The sequence below is a fragment of the Lactuca sativa genome, chromosome 9 (genome assembly GCF_002870075.4).
Source record: "Lactuca sativa cultivar Salinas chromosome 9, Lsat_Salinas_v11, whole genome shotgun sequence".
Classification (NCBI taxonomy): domain Eukaryota; kingdom Viridiplantae; phylum Streptophyta; class Magnoliopsida; order Asterales; family Asteraceae; genus Lactuca; species Lactuca sativa.
In genome coordinates, this window is record NC_056631.2 from 9,580,386 (window position 1) to 9,586,385 (window position 6,000).

Below are 6,000 nucleotides of genomic sequence, written 5' to 3' on the forward strand. Positions count from 1 at the left end.
CGTCCACCTCCTCATGTTTTTGGTTTTACGATTTTGGTATTTCTCTGATGTGAAACTTATTTTGAAACAATTTGTAAACAATGATGGTTTTAGGGTTGTTTAAAAAGTTTAAAATTTTCAAGAATTTAATGAATGTTACAGGTCTCTTGGTGCAAGGGTTCGAAAAATCCTCTTATGGCTTTTAAAGTTGATTTTGAAAAGGAGTATGATTCTCTTTCATGGGACTATCTTATTTAGATCATGCAAATTTTGGGCTTTGGTCCTAAATTGTGTGGGTGGATTTTAGAGTTATTAAGATCTATGAGAGCCTCGGTTATGGTAAATGGTTTCCCTACTAAAGAGTTCCAGATTCAGAGAGGCTTGAGGCAGGGAGACCCTTTGTCTCCTTTTCTTTTTATTTTAGCTATGGAGGGCCTACATGCGGCTTTCGAAAGGGCTAGGATGTCTAATGCCTTCAAAGGGATATCTATTGGTGGAATTGAGTTTTCTGATCTCTTGTACGCAGATGATGTAGTTCTGCTTTCTCCCTGGGGTTTGGATAATGCGACTCATTTGTTCCGTATTTTGAGATGTTTCTATATGGCTTTCGGTTTAAAAATTAATTTGGAAAAATCAAATTGATTGGAGTTGGTGTCTCTTCCTCCTAGATTTCAAGTATAACTAGTTGTATGGGTTATGCTTCTGAGTCTATTCCTTTTATTAACATGTCACATGTTAACGGGTGGTCTTCCATTATAGATAAATTTAGTTACAGATTAGCAGGGTGGAAGGCGAAATGTCTTTCATTGGGTGGTCGCCTAACCTTGATTAAGTTGGTTCTTGGTTCTGTAGGCAGCTATTTGATGTCGGTTTCCCTACTTCGATCACGGTTCTTAGATCCTTGGAGTGTATGAGAGCCAACTTTTGTTGGGGTGCTGATTTGGATGAGAGGCGGTTGCATTGGATTAGATGGGATAGAATCTTGGCCTCTAAACATGTTGGATGCCTTGGAGTTGGTTGCATGTTTGCTTTTAACAGGGCTATGACTTTTAAATGGAGGTGGAGATTCTTTCATCATCCAGATTTATTATGGGTGAGAGTAGTAAAAGCTATTTATGGTTCGAATGGTGGTTGTTCTTCCTTAAAGCCTTATAGTTCTTGTAATGGGCCATTGTATGTTGTCTAGTTTGCGTGACTGTGATATTGACATCATGTCTATGTGTCCTATTATAGTGGGGGATGGGGCATATACGTCCTTCTGGAAGGATCGATGGGTGAGTGATTTACCACTTGCAGAAAATTTTCAGAGGATTTTTTATTTGGATAACTATAAATTGGAGACTGACAGAGATCGTTTTTCCCTTGGTTGGGGTCCTGATAACTTTCGCCGGTTGCCTAGGGGTGGAATTGAGCAGACTCAATGGGAAGATTTTATGTTTATTATGCATGATCTTAAGCTTCAGCCTAAACCTGATAGACAGGGATGGACTCAATGGGAAGATTTTATGTTTATTATGTGACTGGTTTGGAGACAAGATGAAATAATTGGGTCCCCATTGAGATTAATATTCTTATATGGAGAATCAACCATCTTGGTATTCCTATTAGGGAGAGATTATCGCATAAGGGTATTGAGGTGTAGTCGATCCTTTGTCCTGTTTGTCATGCTGCAGTGGAGACGATTGATCGCATTTTTGTTGGGTGGATGAAGCTAAATGTTATTTGGAGACGGATTTCTATTTCGTGGAATGTGCAATTACCTGATCAATTGACCATTTCTTCACTTTGTTCTTGGGCTGATTCGGCTAAAATGAGGAGAGGTCAACGTAAGGCTTTGGATGCGGTTATTTTGACGACTTTTTGGTGTTTGTAGAATTTTCGTAATTCCATAGTTTTTGGAACGGCTAATCCTAGAAAATCCATTCTTTTTGATGATATTATCGATATATCGTTTTTCTGGATTTCTAATAGAAGTAGTAAAACTAAGATAGGTTGGACCCCCTGGCTTCATAATCCCATTTTAGCTTCTATTATGTGGTAATTGGTTTTTTCTAGCTTCTTGCTAGTTTTTCTTTTATGATATTTTGTGCCGTTCATAAAACATGGGTTTTAAAGACATAAAATGACAAAAAAAGGGAGGTCCATGGAATAATTCTATGAAATATGGGATACATACAAGAACACCTTTTAAATTATGTGAATCAGTCAAACTGTCACTTTTATCAATAAAATTTGTCAAAATTTATACATGCGTTAAAAGATATTTTAGGATAATATTGTCTTTTACAACCTAAAAAGTCATAAAAAGTTAGAAAAATTAGAAATCTTATCTTATTGAAAACTTATTTTTGAAGGGATTATGATAAATTATTTTAAAAATCATTTTAAATTTGTCAAATATTCTGTTTAACTTATTAATTTTACTAAAAATCAATAAGATTTGTAAATAAAATTTCAAACACCAACTAAATATTCCATAAAGTATTTTTATGAACCTTAGAAAAATTAGTTTGTAGTCTCCACTGATTAATTGACTTTTTAAACCAATTACTACAAATTTAAAACTTAGAAACTACAAAACATCTATTATTAAAAAGAAATGAACCTAAAAGAAAGTTCCCCAAATACTATAAATTTAAAACCAATTACTATAAATTTAAAACTTAGAAACTACAAAATATCTATTATTAAAAGAAAATGAACCTAAACGAAAGTTCCCCAAATACCAACAAAAACACCAAAACGAACTCAAAAACAGTACAACTATCCCACTAACATGGAAACATCACATTTGGAGTATCTTTCTTTTTTATATCTATTTTTCATTTACTAAATGCACCTTATAAATTTCTATTTAATAATTACACCCTCTTTATTCTTTTTAATTATACATTATTTAAAATTTGTATGTCTATATATATCCATGGAGTCTTTTACACTCTCTTGCATGGTCTCTCTCTATCCCCCCCCCCCCCCCCCCTCTTTCTCTCTCTAACACAAACACATGGGGTAATATTGGAAAATATAATCGTGAAGCAATATTAGATGAAGCTGCCAGCATGATCTAAACTTTTCTTGAAATCGAAATTAGATATCTAATTACAAAATCAAAGAAAAGATCAGATCATGTGGCATCTTCACCTGTTATTGTGCCTCACGGGCTCTATCCACTAATGTTTTTTTTTCAAGATCTTTTCAAAATGAACAATGTGGAAGAAGAGAATCCTCCTATTTCGTATTAGTTCTTCTGGTATATGCATTCAATCCCATGTTTATCTTAGTTTCGTTAATATTGGTAGCATTTATGTGTTTTTTTTTCACTTCAAGGTTATTAATTTTCTGTTTTTTGAGAAAATAATATAACTTATTAGCATGGTCTTGTATTTCTTGAAGTTTATGAGTTATTATCATTATTTTTTTTGGGTTAAAGATTTCTATAATATATTAGCATAATTTTTTGGGACTTTTATCAATACCTATTGCCAATAAATAATTTAAAGAGAGACGTTTTTCGAGTCATAAAAAAGTTAATTTCATCCAATAATAGCATATGTTTACTCAATTATCATTTTAAATAATATATTTTCTTATACACAATAGAAATATATGTTTAGTTTTTGGTTTATTAATGAACATTTGTATAATTTACCAAGATTATGATCAAATTAATAATGTCTCCGTGTTAATATATGGACGAAACTTTAGTATATATATTTTTGTATATATATATTTCCACTTTTTAAAATGAATAAAAGTTAACCTAAAATACGTAGTGTATTATCTAAATTTAGGAAAAAAAACATTGTGGAAGAGAGTGCAGGTACATTGCATGGCGTGGGAATCTTAGTTGTTGATGTTAGAGTTATTAGTGACAGGAATTCATAAGCTCAAACCCTCCTTCCTGCTTTTAAGATTCCCCTTTTCTTTACTTCATTATTCACTATAATTATCATTATCTTAGATATCGTTTTTGTTATTATAATGATAAAATATAGTAATTGTATATCTATGACTGTGTACAGATGTAACTAGACGCGTTTTATATTGATATAATTTGTTGTGCAGATAAAAAACAGGACAATTTTTATCTATCTATTGATAATTTGTATTATTGTATTATCAAGAAAAGAGACAGATAACTAAATAAGCAGTAAGTATACATCTAACATTTAGTTAATAGTAGTGTCGATTTGTTTTATATATGTATATTGTACATAAGGTTCGATATACATATTATAAAACATAAAATAGATATGTATACAGCTACACATAATAATTAAATTTACATGCCTATAAATAATTATGTGGTAGGTGTGCGTATTTCGAATAAATTTTGTTAGTACATTTTTGCTACATGGCAGTCTATTAGCCCCCCCCCCCCCCCCCCCCCCTCAATCGAATTTTCCCGCATTTTATGAAAGTGAATTACCGGATTTGCCCTTGCATTCTGTTAAGTTATTCATTTTCGATAGAATCCTTGATTTTTGCAAGTTTGATACGCCACTGACTGCAAGATTTAAGAAAACGGAAAGTCAATAATGATCATTTATTTATAAAACGAAAATTGTCAAATGCTTATTAATTCCTTAGTTATCGTACCTTACCTAATCCTTCTGTTTTTTAAATACATTCTCACGTATCTCGTAATCAAAAAACTCACAGTTTGTTTCATTCAATTCCAGAGCATGAACATAATAAAGTAAAAAATATGGAAGTCGCCATCCATTCTTCTCTTAGATACGATTTAACAGTTTTTTCTGATGAGTTGAAGTAATTGATGTATTCATCTTCCTCTTTCTATTATTGGCCTTTTAATCGATGTTATTACAGATATTAACTATTAACTGCATATTAATAAATAATAACTAAAAAATGTGACAGAAAAATCAACACAATTGAAGTAACTATACTTTAATTTTGGGCATTATGACAAGGACACAACTTAAGTAAATATACTATAATTCTATTGATGACATTGTTTAGTATATTCAGTTCGATTTCAGATCCATTAAGTCATATCTAACCAACGACAAAGAATGATAGATATATTCTCTTTTCTTTTACAAGAGTCAACAACATGTTTATCAAACTGCATTTGAATACAAGGGCAGTCTGGTCATTATTCATTACATAACAAATTTTCTTTTCCTCAATGAGAATGAATATACAAATAGGGATAAGAATTGTTAATATATATATATATATATATATATATATATATATATATATATATATATATATATATATATATATATATATATAGAGAGAGAGAGAGAGAGAGAGAGAGAGAGAAAGAGTTAGGTTCAAATGTTTTCATTATCTATTGTGTGACTGTATAATTGATTCTGGACCAATCATTTTAGTTATTTTAAGAAAGTAATTAATGCATATTAAATGCTGAAGATGTAATTAATAGCTATTATATCTTCAACATGTAATATGCATTAATTAGTTTCTTAAAATAACTAAAATGATTGGTCCAGAATCAGTCATACATGCACACAGTAGATAGTGAAAACAAAATAACCTAACCCTATATATATATATATATATATATATATATATATATATATATATATATATATATATATATATATATATATATATATATATATATATATATATATATATATATATATAGTTTTATTCTTAATAGCAATGTCCCTTGTAATAATAAGATTGTCACATTGAACCTTTGTAAGAGGTGCATTAAATTTGTGACATGAGGTACAAATATAGTTCATTATTAGAATCATACTTTTAAAAAACTAGCTTTTTCGGTTTCTTTATTTTTTAATTTCAGTTACAAATTTCCTACTTTAAATCAACATAAATTGTTTTTATTTTTCTTTTTTTTTTAATTCTAACACAATATGTTTTATTTATCAGCGACCATATATCAATATTTATTTTAACTCTCAAATGAAATAAAATATAAGTTTTTTTTAATTTTTTTTACAAAATCAATAACATGGGCATAATGGTCATTTCTTTTTGTGTTTATATGTATATGTTTGTGTG